Raw genomic sequence first — 16,619 nt, 5'->3', positions numbered from 1 at the left:
TGTACACATTTCTACTTACCCTAAGTTTGTCCCGACCTAGACTTTAAGCATATGTCTCCTTGATTATATTCCCAATTTTAGTGAACACATTCAGTACACTTCAGTATTTTATTGACATTGATCCTTTCTACTTTAGACTTTGACCATTCCATACTGAATAATGATGATTTTTCCCCATATTTTAGCTTCCAGTTGTCTTACATCACCAATGTGGGGACATTACAGATAATCAATACTTCCTCCGCACCCACCTACTAATGGTATAGCCCTGGTGTGTCAATACCATTTGCTAATGGTATTGATATTAGAAGGGGAAGCAACTGTCCATTTTCTCCTCACTGGATTGTTTAAGAGAAAATGTTGATATGACATTTTCAAAGTTAATTAAGTTTCTTCTATAAATTTTTTTTTTCAGTAAAGAGCTTGCAAAAATTGGATTTCAACTTCTTCTAGTCAGTAATCTATTTGCTCATGGGACAGTTTTAATTTTTGTGATACAGCTAGGCACTGTTTTTACTTTCCCTATTCATTATCACTAAATCCTTTTACAAAATTGCCTTCCTCCCATGAGAAAACATCAGACATTACCCAACAGTTAAGCTCTGGACCAAACAGCACAATGACTACTGGTGTGGGCTTAAAATTCTAACATTCAGAAAATGCTTATTGAACATCCACTGTGTATATACAAGGTGCTATACCTGGTATGGGGAATATAAAAAGGAGTAGAAATATTCCTGATCCTCAGGGGGTCACAATTTAGAGTGGAGATCAGACAAGACCAGAAAATAGCTCTTCTGCAAAGCAAAATGGTAGCTTCCTGAGTGACAGGGAGAGCTGACGGACTTCAGAGAAGGGAGGGAACCCACCTCACTGGAATCAGGGAAGATTTCACAGGAGGGATCTTAGTAGCACCTCACTTAGTTGCTGTTTTTTGGTAACATGAACAAGAAAACACATTTATACTTTTATACTGCAATTATCTGTCAAGTAAGTCGGGTAGAAAAATATTCACACATATATGTAGTTGAATATTACATATTTTAAAACCACTGTGTTCTTTTATTCATTTAATTAAAAAATTGAAATACACACTTAAATCTTATTTTAGTATTCAAAAATTTTTGGAAAAACTTTTTCTTAATTTTTAGCACTGAAATCTATCCTAATGCCTTTAATAATAGTCATTGTAACCCACTGAAATTAATGCTTTGTGGTCTGAATTGTATTTGAAGATGTGATGCAGTAGCCCCATCTTTCCGTTTGTTTATATGGTCTGGAATCACGGTTCTGCACGGTGGACGTGTTTTCTCTCTGTACAACCATAAGGTAATAAATACACTCTTTGGACAATATAGGCTGACAGATGGGAAGAAGTGCTGAAATTCAGATTGACATACGGAACAAAGGCCATCCATTCCTGAACAAGTCACTCCATAATGAGGTTGTGTAAAACATATTCATAAAACCCGCCTGAAAGTTCTTAAATATATAAAAAAAGCCAAAAGCTTTAAAATGGGTTAGAACAAAGTCAGTAATATCCCAAGGATCTACCTGGCTATATCAGCAAACTCCCCATAGCTAATGAAGTAATGAAACAAAACTGAAATTCAGCAATATGTACTGACATAATTCTTCTAACAGCTTACACCAGTAACTCTTAGATTTTAAAGGAACTATGAAAGAAGGCACCAATAGAATAAAGCTTGTTGAGCCTATGAAAAGAAATTTCAAAATGAAGTGTAATTCCGACAATCCAAAGTACTTCCCAGAAGCTCGAATGATCAAAACGTGGATTTTAAAAGATTGTTACAATAAAGTGACAGAATGAGAGAGCAGAGGTCCTGTGAACAATACCAGTAACCAAGCATAGCGAATCTTTGAGCACCTACCTTTCTCTTAGAAAAGTCTGGTTTACAATGCTTTTCTTTTCTCATGTAGAGAAGTTATTAGAAGCCAAATTCTAAGAAATTCCATGTTCAGAACATCTTTTGGGCATAGACTTTATATAGATAGGAACATCTCCAGAATGAAGGCAAGGCCCTTCTCCCATCCATCTTGGTGCATAGCTTTTGTAAATTTTCTAGCCAGGCCTCCAATTTTTAGATCCTCAATTTCTGCTTGCAAAGTGGTCAATTATTTCCTGAGCTCATCTCTTGTAATACTTTGCCTGAGGTACAAAGTAAAAGCAAGCCCACAATTATTCTCTGGCCAACAACCATTTCCCCCAGAGCTACAGACTTAGTAGGCTTGTGGCCTGCTTTCCCAGTTATCTCAGGCAGCAATTCTTCCAAATATTTTGCCCCTCTTTAATTTGGTTGTCCATCTTTATAGCTCTGTTATGAACTCCTTTATAATATGTCTTGAAATCAAATGGTGGAAGTCTTCCAACTTTGTTCTTTTTCAAAGCTGTTTGGACCTTCGGAATTCTAGATGAATTTTAGACTCATCTTTTTAATTGCTACAAACAAACAAAACAAAACAAAACAAAACAAAACAAAACAAAACAAAACAAAATAAAACAAACAAAAACAAAAACAAAACAAAAACCCTGCTGGGATCAAATCTGAAGCTGGAAAAGTAGGGAGTGCGGGATGAGAGTTGGCTAATCAGGGCAGTCACTAAGTAAAACCCTCCTAAGCACAGGCATGGTGGACAAGTGAGAGCTTGAGGGGAACCTGCTGAGAGGGACTGCAAAGGTAGCTGGTGTCCAGGTCTATGGAAAACCTGGTCCTAGTTCTTGCCTGTGAGTTTGCTGTCAGGCATCTGATGGTGGGTCAGTGGGGCAAGCAGAGAGGAAAAAGCTAGAAGGAGCAGAAGAGGGTGCAGAGCGGGGAAAGAGAGAGGACAGACTGGCCCTTGCTGGTATCTCTGTGTCTATCTCTCCTCATTTCTAACCACACCGACCTTCAGAGCTTGCTGGCGGCAAAGCGTACTGCCGGCTGCTTCCTGTCACTTTCCAATTGTTGCGTAAGTTTCTGTTTTGGCTTAGTCTAATCCAGAACTGAACAGGAAAGGTGATTCTAAAATGTGGTTCCAATTTAGCGAGACTGACTAAAAAACCCCACTCTCTCTGACTGCTCTCTCTGCATCACCATCATCATCTAACCAGCCATCAACTACTGTTGAGCCTACATCATTAATAGTGCTGCATTATGACCCTGTTTTTTCTCTGTCACTACCCTTCCTTAGTTCCACCCTTCATACATTTTATGTGTGGATGGCTGTAATCACCTCCTGGCTTGCAGTTACATTAAATATGGCCATGAAGGTTGTCACTGCATAACTGCAGGGTTGCCACTCAGATCTAGCCTCACTTCTTCCCCCCATGAACTTGGACCATCCTTTTAAAAGGCAATACTGACCATGTCATTCTTTTGCCTTAAATCCTTCTTAGCCTCTGTGGCCTTGAAGGTCAAGTTCAAATTCCTTATCATGACATAAAAATCCATTCATGATTAGCCAGCCGATGAGCCTAAGCTCTGGAATCAGAACCTCTAGTTGGAATATATCTTAGCCACTTGCAAAATATATCTTGGGCAAGTTACTTAATCTCATTGGGCTTCAGTTTCTTCAACTGTGAATTGGGGGAGGAGGGTAAGAATAATTTTTTCCACATCAATTTTTTTTGGTCAGCATATATTGATATGTCAAGGACTTAATAAGGTAACCAGCGGATGATAAATTTTCAATAATAAGATTTGAAATATTATTGTTTCTTCTGTAGTGCAGTCTCTCACAAAACAGAACTCCATGTTGTGACCCATTCTGCCTCTGTACACAGGCCTGACTTACCCTCACCAACCCCCCCCCCTTTTTTGGGGGTTAGAACCTGCTCATTCTCCAGGACTCAGGGACTCTTCACTTCCTCTTGGAAGTCTCTTTTGATTTCCTCAGCCACAGTCAGTGACTGCTCCCTTGGGTTGTCTTAGCAGCCAGTGCTTGGTTATGTCACAGTGAATTCTGATTTTCTTGTTGTCTACCCATCTCCCCTACTATGTAAACTATAGACTAACTATTTGCCCTCCTAGACCATAAACTCTAGACCAGGTTTTCCTTGAGGGTAGGAACAGTTTAACTTATCTTTGTAATCTTAGCTCCTAATGTAGCACAGACTAAGTTCTTAAGGATGTTTGTTAGCAGGTTCTTAAAAACATTGAAAAAATGTTTATTGAACTAATGAATAGTAACATATGATGAGGGGTCTAACAGGCATTGTTATACCTTATGAAAAAATAGAAAGATGATGGAGGAAAGTTTTGGCATAATACATAATAGGAGAAATCCCAGAATTCTGCTATTTAGTGGTTTGGTAGATTTTAAGGTGTACATGTTTCTGCTAAGAATGGAAATTCTCTTAATAGGAAGCATGACCATAGCCACTTTGGTCAAGGCATTGCTTTCTAGCATTTATTCAATATCCATTACTTTAAGAACCCTTACAAAAATATTATTGAATAATCCATTCTTTAAATCATCTTCTATTTGTCAGTGATCAATTGTAATACCTAAAAATAATAAAATTGTTATCCTTGGCAAATTCTGTATCAAAATCCTGGGAACTATCTGCTAATTCTATAAAGTGTGTGTGAGTTCAATCATTTTAACAGTGTACCTTGTCAATAGTTTATATCTTAAGGTTCTAGCAATCCCTTAATAAAGAGAACAAGGAATTACTCTGAGTTATTTTTTTTTCCTCAAAAATTTCAGATTTCCATGTGCTATATATGCTTGGAATAAAGTATGTCTGTAAAGATTTTTTATTATTAGAAATTTCTGGAACAATAATCATAAAGTTTCTCAAAATTTGGAATAAAAATGTCAGAGCATAGACTTAATTATCAGGAGATATTAAATCTAAGCACCTTTGTGGGCTATAGATATTGACCTTTTCCAAAAACCTATCTCTTTCTCAAATAGATTCTTGCTTTGGTATAAGTAAAAGTTGTAATAAAGATGGAAATAATCACTCTCAATATCAGTATCATGCTTTGCTAGGCTTATGATTCTAACTGCCACTCAAATGCATCACAATGCTAAGATTAAGAAGAGTGACTTACTTCAATATTTATACATCATATAAGTGAATAAGAACGTGATGAAAATCTCACTAGAGGAACGGGTAAAGGGCATATCAAGGGAGTCAGAAAAGAAGAAATAGAAATGGTAAATAAACAAAGAAATGCAAACCCCAACATAATGAGGTATCATTTTACTCTACCACAATAGCAAAGGGTGTGAAGAAGTGGACACTTCCACCGCTGCTGCTGGGAGTGTAAATCTGTGCAGGCAGTCTCTGCTATTTGATAGAAAGGCTTTTACCTTTGACTTAGGAACCCCACTTCCAGAAATTTGTTCTAAGAAATAATAGGACACATGCATAAAGGTGTCAATTTAAGCATATTCACTGCAGCCTCTTTTTAAAGTGACATTGGGTGGTTACTTCCTTGTGCTTAGTTCCTGTGTGGAAGGACAGCCACTTCTGTGATATTCATAGTTCCTTTCCCTCCACACACTCCTCTGCAGGAGTAACTTGTTTGGTTGAGCAGTCAGGACTCTGCTGCCTCCATTCTCACACCCTGGGACCTGTCTGCCTGCAGAGAGCATGTGCTCTCATTGGCTTCCTGCAACGTGAAGCTTTTATGGGGAAGGCCTCCTTCCACTGGGAGGCCTGCAGTTTTCCAGCTTTGTCTGTGCCTGTCTGGGGAATTCTGTTTATTTCTAGATACCGTGTGAGGAATCTCACTGGGCTGCACACCTGATCCATGTCTTCCATCCAACTTTTACAAAATAAGACTGATATTTTACTTCCATCTGTCTTGATGCCTCTCTATTGTTCAGTTAGTATTGAAGTAAGGTTCCTGATACCCCCAAGAAATAACAGCAACAAAAAAATAAAATTTGGATATCCAAAACCATGGGATTGATTAAAATGCTATGTTTATAAAATTGAAAATGATGCATCAATTTAAATTGATCCCATTGAGGTATACTGTATATTGTTAAGTGAAGAAGATTCTAATATAGCATTTTACATATGAACAAACTTAATATGTATTTACTAGCGGTCCGGTGCACGAAATTCATGCATGGGGCCTGGCCAGTGATCAGGGCCAATCTGTGGGGCGACTGGTGTGGTGATTGGGGTGGAGCCCCCACTGGCACCCACCTTGGCTGGCCTGGGGCCTGTGGGCTGGGGGCAGCTCCTGTGTTGAGCATCTGCCCCCTGGTGGTCAGTACACATCATGCAACTGGTCGTTCCAAGGGTTGTTCCATCGTTCGGTTGATTTGCACATTAGGCTTTTATTATATAGGATATAGACACTTAATATATATATTTATATAGTCTGCTCTTTTCCTTTTTTCTTACCCATATTTTCTAAAGCTGTGTAACTATGTAAAAAAGGTTAATTATATTTTTGCCTCATATAGGCTGTATTTATGGCTTTGTTTACTATGTTAATGGTGGCTGGTATAAGCTTTCTTTCATTCTTTTGCTTCTCAAGCAGTTTCCTTAGAGGGGTAAATAGGGTTTTGGTCACTGATAGGCGTTCTGGAATTGGGTTAGCTTTTCCCAGCTGCTGTTTTCTCCTCCTCCTCCTCCTCCTCCTCCTCCTCCTCCTCCTCCTCCTCCTTCTCTTTCTTCTCCTCCTTTTCCTCCTTCTTTCTTTGAGATACAGGGCCTAACAAGAACTTTTTGTTTTAAAATTTTTTTCATTGAATTTATTGGGATGACATTGGTTAATAAAATTATATAGGTTTCAGCTGTACAATTCTATAATACTAGGGGCCCGGTGCACGAAATTCGTGCACTGGGTGTGTGTGGGGAGGGGAGTGTCCCTCAGCCCAGCCTGCCCCCTCTCACATACTGGGAGCCCTCAGGCGTTGACCCCCATCCCCCTCCAATCGCAGGATCGGCCCCTTGCCCAGGCCTGACGCCTCCGCCAGAGGCATAGACCCCCATCACCCTCCGATCGCCTGATCGGCCCCTTGCCCAGGCCTGACGCCTCTGCCAGAGGCATAGACCCCCATCACCCTCCGATCGCCTGATCGGCACCTTGCCCAGGCCTGACGCCTCCGCCAGAGGTGTCAGGCTTGGACAGAGGACCCCCATCTCCCCCCAATCACTGGCTCTGGCCCCCACCCAGGCCTGAGGCCTCTGGCCCAGGAATCATGCCTGGGCAGGGGACCCCCATCTCCCTCTGATCGCTTGCTCCACCCCCCGCCCAAGCCTGACCCCTCTGACCCAGGCTTCAGGCCTGGGCAAGGGGACCATCATATCCCCCCAATCCCCGGCTCCGCCCCCCACCCAGGCCTGATGCCTCGGCCAGAGGAGTTTACCCTCATCACCCTCCGATCACCAATCATCGGATTGGCCCCTTGACCAGGCCTGAGGCCTCTGGCAGAGGTGTCAGGCCTGGGCAGGGGACCCCCAGCTCCCCGCGGTTGCAGGCTCCGCCCCTGCCCCTGCAGGACGCCTCTGGCCTAGGCGTCCGGCCCGGGCAGCGGGGACCCGCAGCTGCAGCGGCCCCGCGATCGTGGGCTCCTCTTTAGGCCCAGGCAAGGGGCCCCTAGCTCCCGGGACTGCCAGCTTCGACCGTGTCCAGCTCCCATCGCTGGCTCCACCCCTACTTCCTGCTATCACTGGCCAGGGCGGCAAAGGCGCCTGATTCTCCGATCATGGCTGGGGGGCAGGGCCGCCTTTGCCCTGCCCCCCAGCTCTTAGCTCCCCCCTGGGTTTCCGATCACTGTCAGTGGCAGGGGGCTTCTTCCTGCTGTCCCTTTCGCCTCCCTGCATTGTGCCTACATATGCAAATTAACCGGGAGGGGAGTGGAAGAGGATAAAGGGAGGCTAAGTGGTGACAAAAGGAGACTTGACTTTGGGTGTTAAGCACATAATACAATATACAAATGATATCCTATCTAATAAAAGAGAAAAATGGTAATTGGCGTACGACGATACCCTTTTCATTGGCTAATCAGGGCTATATGCAAATTAACTGCCAACTATGATTGGCAGTTAACTGCCAACTAAGATTGGCAGTTAACTGCCAACTAAGATGCCCAATCTCCCTTTCTCTCTGGTATTCACCACACTGTTGTCTATGTCTGTGAGTTTTTTTCTTAATCCCTTCATCTTTTTACCCAGCCGAGCAACTTACCTCCCTTCTGACAGCTGTCCATCTGTTCTCTATGTCTATGAGTCTGTTTCTATTTTGTTTGTTAGTTTATTTGGTTTATTAGATTCCACATATAACTTAAATCTTATGGTGTTTGTTTTTCTTTGACTGGCTTATTTCAATTAACATAATACCCTTTCAGGCATCCCAGGGCTGTTGAGGGCTGGGAGAATTCTCCCACTCAAGAGATTAAACCATAAATAATAAGCTCAGCCCTAGCCGGTTTGGCTCAGTGGATAGAGCGTCGGCCTGCGGACTGAAGGGTCCCAGGTTCAATTCCAGTCAAGGGCATGTACCTTGGTTGCAGGCACATCCCCAGTAGGGGGTATGCAGGAGGCAGCTGATTGATGTTTCTCTCTCATCGATGTTTCTAACTTTCTATCCCTCTCCCTTCCTCTCTGTAAAAAATCAATAAAATATATTAAAACAAATATATAAATAAGCTCAGAGAGAGGAGGTGCACAGAATTACCTCTTATTTATGTTGATGCCAAAATCATCATTATTTGCAAAGGCTTCTGGGAAATGGAATTTTTTACATTAGCAAAATTTCTAGTTACTACTTTACTGGTAAGAGCCTATACTATTTTTCTTAATAATCATTAATGAAAAAAATTTTTAAGGGCTTTCAACTTATTTCCATAAACATTCATCATTTCTTGATGATTCAGTCTCTTTCTTATAAAGAATATATGTTATTGTGCTGTGGAATGGTGATGTTCTTTGAACACATTGAACCATGTAGTCCTGAAGAGCAGCTCCTGGTTATACTTTCAAGGTCATGTCAGATTGTCGGCCCTACTTCCCCTGCTGGAAAATGTCCACTTGACATTCTGTGAGCTCTGGTTGAGACTCTGCTATACTGAATTAGCATTTGGTTGGAATGGCTCTGATTGGCATAAAAATTCAACATCTTGTGGCAGACAAATTTCTGCCACTGTGAGGCCATTTCCATGTTTGTGGCTGGGTTTCTGCCACTCTGGTTATAGTTGTCAGCAATCTGAATTCTGGTTAAACGGGCTATTCTTATACTTTGCAAAAAGGTATCTGTGTACCTTCTTGACAACCAAATTGCAATTTACATCTTCCTTACAGACAGACTTTTCTATATGTACTGATCACTTATGTTAGTGACTGTGTTAGTTTTAGGAACTGTGGTTAGACGAATGAAGTCAATTTTTAAATCTTGTTCACCATGAAAGGGTTATGAATTCCGGATCTGTTCCTGAGGCTATCAGACCGGAAATCACAAGGTATTTCTAAGAGGATTCCAAGGGGACAATTGAGTGATCATGCTCTCATCCATTTAATAACTCTATTCAACTAAAGAAATTAATTCTTTTATTGGTTTTCTATGACCTAAAGTATAAAGTGCAATTGCTTTAACATTCTATGAGTTACTTTGGTTGCCTAAAAAGCACCCAAAACATAGTGGTTTAAAATGTAAAACGTTTCAGTATGTTTTTTGATTTATGGATCAGTGGACAGCTCTTTTGGTCTGTTTTGGCTTGGATGGAGTAATGGTCTCGCTGGCCTCATGCAAGGGTCTGGAATGGCTGGGGCCTCTCTCCACAAGGTCTTTCATCTTCTAGGGGCCTAGCTTGGGTGTGTCATATGGGGGCAGAAGCAAGATAGGGCAAACCCTAGAGCATCTGTAGTTTTCAAGCCTCTACGTGTGTCACATTTACCAATGTCTTATTGGCCAAAGCAAATCACATTGGCTCCAGTGCATGGGTACAGAGAGGCCTGATTCATGGGGGTCATTACTTTAATAATCTATCGCAGCATGCTCTGAACTATCATTCTTACCCTGCAGTTCCCAAACTTCAGCTGAGGTGCCCTGGGATACCACAATGAATTCACAGGGAGTGTTGTGGGATTTTTTTAAAAAATTTTGATGTAAACAGAATTATACCCTGTGACTGTTGGACATCATGCAAACTACTCGCTTAATGTAGGTTACAGTGTCAACATTATAGCATACATTCCTTTTGGTGCTGTTGCCTCCTTGCAAAGCTGGATTTTTGGTGGTTGCTGTGATAAAAAGCAAGTATTGCATAAGAATCATTGTGGAACAGAAAGTGAGGGTGGCAGTATTCAATTTGATTCGAAGATTGCAAAGTTGTGCAGTGCCCACCAGGTGCATATATGCCATTATTAAGTAAATGTGCTTTATGAATAAAAGAAAATATTATTTAAAATATATATGTATTATTTTTTCAAATGTATTTAAGTTATTAGGACATACAAACTTAGAAAGTTGTTTGGCTCTAACCACTTAATAAATGAATGTAATAAGTATTTCTTTTAGTCTAGAGGTACTATGAAAAAATTAGCAAGACACTAAGGATGCTGTGAACCAGAAAAGTTTGGGAACTGCTGTTCTAACGTCATTTTCTATTGATGATAAAAGAAGAAAACCAAGAAGAAAGGCTAGTTTGAGGGAAAGGTGAATGAATTCATCTTTGGATATGGTGGGGACCTAGTGGGATTGAAGTAGGAGGTTTGAGGTGGAGCTAATTCCAAATAGTCACGTGCAGCCTCCTTTTTCTATTGCTTTAGATATTGCATATACTCAAGAATTAACTGTAAAAAAAAAAAAAAAGGCAGGGTTGCTGAAAGAGAAGGTACCTAAAAACCAAACTCAAAACCAATCTGCAAAACAAATGTTCTTGACTTCATGTTTTTGCAAATGCTAAATGGATGCATTTTAATTTCCTTCTTATGTTATATTTTGTTGCAAAGGGCAGACCTCTGAAGGGGAGCCATGAGCTTTAGTATCCTAGAGAAAGAGAAGATGGACTCTCGACCTCTTTCTTAGCCAGGTGTTGTGGAAATAGAAGGTTTGCTAAATTACTTTATTTTCCATTTCACACATTACTAGCTGAGCCCCAGAAACTCAGGTCATAGAGGGGGTCCCCATTGTATAGAGAAGACACTTCTGCACACAGTTTAGGCTTAAAAAGATCAGCATCAGGAAGCAGGACATTTGGCCAAGGAGAGTGTGAAAAAAATGGGAAGAGAAGATAGGGATTTGTGTCTTGTAATTTCCCCCATGGCTTGGAAAGGAGCTGTGTTACAAAAAAACGAGAGTAACAGTGAACACAAAGAGGGAAGATTGACCTTTACCAAGTTGGGGGACCCTGCAAAGTTCATCTCTTGTCCTGTTCACTTGTACCAACTTGAGGGTCTGACCATAACAACTTGGCCATGCACCAAGGACAGAAGGGGGTCTTATGGTTTTGTTTTCCTGTGCTGCTCCTAATTCCCATGTTTTATGGATCAGATGACCATTGCCAGTAGGTCTTCCAAGTCACCATCTACCCACCCTGCCCTGAGAAGGAAGGGTGAACTTCCAGGCCAGTAGCCTGGGTGAGGGGAGTATTCATTCCACAGTCTGCAGCCAACATAGCTGGGGTGAGGCTGAGCCGTGCAGAGGTGTAACTTGCTTCCTGACCAAGCAGGAAGTCCCCAGTGAATAATGGTATTGTCTTGAGACTTGCATTAACTTTCCAATGCCTGCCAGTGACCCCCACAAGGCCAGGGGGCCCTTCCCTCAGTGTCATGAGGACCCATCAACACCTCTCTCCCTCAGCTACCTAGGTGTCATCTTAGGGAAAGAAGTAGGGGTAGAAGGCAGCTGTTTGAGGGCCAGCATTGGCTACATAATTTTCTGTCTCTAGTGCAAAATGAAAATACAAGTCCCTTGCTCAAAAATGAAGAATTTAAACACCCTTACAGTAGAGCATTTAACCAGGTGTGGGCCTCTTTAAGAGCAGGGCCTTGTGCAACAGCACAGGTGTCAGACCCATGAAGCCGGCCCTGCTGGGAGCCCGAATAGTATTTTTCTCTTAGAGATTCCCAACATTGCCCAAAGGCGTTGTTTAAATGATCAGATTGGATTAAATTTAAACTGCATTGGACATATAGTTAATTATTTTCCCATTAACCAGTGAATGGGCGCCCGGGAGAAATGCCAGATTAGTTTATGGACAATTAAGACATTGCTGAGTTGTGTGTGAGTTAAATTTGTGGTCCTGCTGCAAAGACATCACCGTTCCCTGTTTACAGAAGACCTGGTGATCAGAGAGGCTGAGGGATTGCTCCAGGTCACCCAGGTCGTTAGTGGTGAAACGTGTTCCTATTCTTCTGATGCAGATGATAGTCAAAGTGAAGTCTGAAAAGTTGAATTTTAAAGTGAGATTTCTTCTAAACTGTGCTTGTTATACTGCTCCCTAGCATTTTGGAAAATTGGGGGATGTTTGGTTTTGGAGGGATGCTACAGGCAATTTATGAGCAAAGGTTAGGGATACAAGAAAATTGTGATTTGCTGGACAGCCCTGCAGAAGGAAGAATTGTTTGATGTTCTGCATAATTTTTGAATCCCTCACCAGTCACTCAGGTATGTGAAAAACTTGTTTATTATTATGAGTCTAGGACCTAATAACATTTTATATATAAACTCATAATATTTTTTGCAAGATTTAAAAACAGACTGAAGTTTTCATGACTACAGCAATTGTGTAAATTGAAGAAAGGATATACTTGATTTGTTTTTAACTTTACCAGGAGTTGTTCCCCAATTAGGGAAAGCATATTACCAAAGGCCCAGCTACTTTTGGAATTTAAATCAGCAATATAACACACCCAAATCAGTCTATGTTAGTAGATGTCAAATTCCCATGAATTCCACATGTAGATGCATTAAATACTTCACTAGCCTTCTGGTATAGCTGGGCCTGAGCCTATTGGCACACGCATTATCTATAATAATAAAAGGGTACTATACTAATTAGACCAGAGCGAAGCCCGGGTCCTGGGTGCCGGAGGGAAGCCGGTGCTGGCAGCCAGGGGAAGGAAGGCTTACTCTTGCATGAATTTTTGTGCATTGGGCCTCTAGTTTTTTTTTTTTTTTTTTTTTATAAATTCCATTCTTTTTATTTCTCCTCTAAGTGGTAGTCAGGGCATTATGCTGTCTTGTTAAAAAGTTGCATGTGTTTTGGTATGTTATAATTCTGTTTGAATTCCATTTTTGGACAGTAGTTGGGATCAGTAAAGAGCAGATTTCTTTTTGCAAGAAAATCCCCAAGTTATTGACTTTTCCTGAAGGACTTATTGGCTCCAAGGGGCAATATTACTGGGCCTGGTATAAAAGTTATTAAATCTTTCAAGAGACTATATTTTGGGTGTGAGGCGTCATGATGCTGAACTAATTTACCCAAAGAATCAGGCTTTTCAGGTGACCTCCCTTTTTTCTTTTAGCAAAGTTAATTTTTGTCTTCTTGGCTGAGTGCAATTGTGTTTTTCATTTCAAGGACCAAGCTTGACAGAAAAAAAAGAGGAAAACTCTTTCGACTTAGGTTTTTCTTTTCTTTCCTTTTGGGAAAATATCCCTTGGGAAGTAAGATAATTGTGTGAGACATTCACATGGCAACTCGAAAGGCTCCCTGTTACTGTTATGAGGAAGCTGGCATCAGGAAGGTTTTGGGCAAAATGTCCCAATCTGTTAAGTTTCTTTATATAACTACAGGACCTCCCTTTTGTGGGAGGAAATGTCTTACTGCCTATTATAGCAATTTTACTTTTGCCAGTCAATCTTATAAAATTGTTTTGTGCGGCCTGGCCAGTGTGGCTCAGTGGTTGAGTGTCGACCTATGAACCAGGAGGTCACTGTTCAATTCCTGGTCAGGGCACCTGCCCGGGTTGCAGGCTCAATCCCCAGTGTGGGGTGTGCAGGAGGCAGCCGAACAATGATTCTCTCTCATCATTGATGTTTGTATCTCTCTTTCCCTCTCCCTTCCTCTTAGAAATCAATAAAAATATTTAGAAAAAAAAATAAAGAAAATTGTTGTGAAGGTAAAAATATACTTTAATTTGGATTTGAGTTTTACCTTCCAACCAGGGGGCTGGTCCAACTCTAGAATGGCAGCTCTATTTGATTTGACTTACCCTGCTTCTAAAAAAGAGTGAGTTCTTGTTCTAGACACTTGGGGTCACTCCATGTCATGATGTCTATTATGGTTATTAGAGAAAAATATTCCTCTCCCTCCTTTGGGTCATCTTCCTTCTAGAAGCCTCTCCTCCACCCCTGTCTTGCCCCAGTGGAATAAGTGCTTCCTCAGGAATTTGCTTCTAAGTCTGCTCAGTCTCTGGTCTGGGTGTTTGGTCAATGTGGATGGAGGGGAGGGCGGGGCAGGAAAGTCCCTGTGCATTGTTCAGGCAGGATAGCTACCCCGTAATGTAAGGAGTTCATTGGAACGTTTAAGAGCCCAGTCTCTGGAACCAGATGGCCAGGATTTCACTTCTGGCTCTATGATCAGTAGTTGCGTAACTTAGATTCTCTGTGCCTCAGTTTCCTCATCTATAAAATAGGAATTATAATAACACCTAACCCTCGGGGTTGGTGTGATGATTAAATATATTAATACTAGAGGCCCGGTGCACAAAAATTTGTGGACTCGGGGGGGAGGGGGGTCTCTCAGCCCGGCCTGTGCCCTCTCGCAGTCTGGGACCCCTTGGGAGATAACGACCTGCTGGCTTAGGCCTGCTCCTGGGTGGCAGAGGGCAGGCCCAATCCCTAGGTGCAGCCCCTGGTCGGGCTCAGAGCAGGGCCAATTGGGGAGTTGGGGCGCCGCCCCGTCATGCACAGAGCAGGGCAGATTGGGAGGTTGTGATGCCACCCTCAGTCACGCTCAGGGTAGGGCCAATTGGGGGGTTGCGGTGCCACCCCCTGTCACCCACAGAGCAGGGCCCATCAGGGGGTTGGGGCACCGCCCTCTATCACCCACAGAGCAGGGCCGATCAGGGGGTTGGGGCGCCGCCACTCTCACACTCAGGGCAGGGCCGATGGGGAGGTTATGGCTCTACCCCATCACACACAGAGCAGGGCCCGTGGGGGGGGGGTGTTAGGGAGCTCCCCCCTATCAGGCACAGAGCAGGGCTGCTCAGGGGGTTGGGGCCCCGCCCCCTGTCACACACAGAGCCGCAGGGCGATCAGGGGGTTTGGGCGCTGCCCCCTGTCACGCTGATCCCGGTGCCGGGAGGCATATTACCCTTTTACTATATAGGGTAGAGGCCTGGTGCATGGGTGGGGCCGGCTGGTTTGCCCTGAAGGGTGTCCTGGATCAGGGTGGGGGTCCCCACAGGGGTGCCTGGCCAGTCTGGGTGAGGGGCTGAGGGCTGTTTTCAGGCTGGGAGTGACTGAAGTTCCCAACCCCTCCTTTTTTTCTTTTTTTTTATTCTGGGCCAGCTTTACCTTGAGGCTTGGCTCCAGCTCTTAGGCCTCCAGCTGAAAGTAGGTTTCTGGCCTTTGCTTACAATGTTGCCAATCTGCTGGCTGAAGCCCTGCGGTATTTGTTACAATGTTTCCTAAACTGCCCGCTCAGAGGCCTGCAGCGGCCGGCGGGGAACGTTGGTTTCCTCCATCACTGAGGCAAGCAAGCCTCATGTTAGTTTCAAGCTGCCTGGCTGCCGGCCGCCATCTTGGCTGACAGTTAATTTGCATATCTCGCTGATTAGCCAATGAAAAGGGTAGCGGTCGTACGCCAATTACCATGTTTCTCTTTTATTAGTGTAGATGTATAACTGGGAAGAGGGCATTGGGGGAAACCTTTTCACCACACTGAGACATTTAAACAAAAGAATGTTCTGTTTGCCTGTTTCCTAGTTGGTGTTTTACTGCAAGTTGGTTGAGCTTAATTGACTTCTTTAATCATTTGGATGGTGGGACTAGGAGAAAAACTGGATAAAAGCAAAGTAGGAGTCATCATCTTGGGTTTAGACTTAGAACCCCGGGTAGATCCATCTTAGCCCAGACAGATTAGTGACTGGTAGGGAATGACTGCCTTAGTGAACATTCATTTTAATGATGAGCACCTGTAACATTTCAAGCACTGTGGATACACTGGTGACCAAGACAGACAAGGTGGGGAGACAGACCATAAACGAATACATACAAACTAAGCAAGATAACTTCATGTGCTAGGAATACTTTGAAGAGGATAGAACCAAATTGCTACTTTAGTTTGAGGGATCAGAGAAGCCCTCCCTAATCACCCTTGAGCTGTGTGATGAATTTAAAAATCTGGAGGGAAAACATTGGATGTACAGTGAACAGCAACTATAGATAAAAGTCCTGCAGATGTAAGACTCGTCAGGTTATCTATTTTTTTCTTGAGTGAGCTTTGGCAGTGTGACTTTCAAGGAATCTGTAGGATCTATAATGATGTCTTTTCTTTTATTCCTGATATTTTTAAATTTGTGACTTTTCTTGATCAACCTGGCCAAGAGTTTACAAATGTTATTGATCTTAAGAATCAGCCTTTTATTTTTGATTGCTTTTCTTTTCTAAATTTTATTGATTTCTGCTGTTACCTTATTCTTTTGTTCTTTCTGCTTACTTTGCTCATTTTTTTTTTTTGGTCTGTCAAGGCAGAAGCTT

At 42.5% G+C, this 16,619-nt stretch overlaps 1 pseudogene; it reads right to left on the bottom strand.

The window, feature by feature from the left end:
* Nucleotides 1-1,184: 1,184 nt before the first annotated feature.
* LOC132229740 (E3 ubiquitin-protein ligase RNFT1-like) lies at nucleotides 1,185-8,184 on the bottom strand (annotated as a pseudogene).
* Between the last annotated feature and the right edge of the window lie 8,435 nt (nucleotides 8,185-16,619).

Source organism: Myotis daubentonii, chromosome 3, assembly GCF_963259705.1.
Source record: "Myotis daubentonii chromosome 3, mMyoDau2.1, whole genome shotgun sequence".
In the NCBI taxonomy this organism is placed as follows: domain Eukaryota; kingdom Metazoa; phylum Chordata; class Mammalia; order Chiroptera; family Vespertilionidae; genus Myotis; species Myotis daubentonii.
This window is presented reverse-complemented; position numbering and strand designations above follow the sequence as displayed.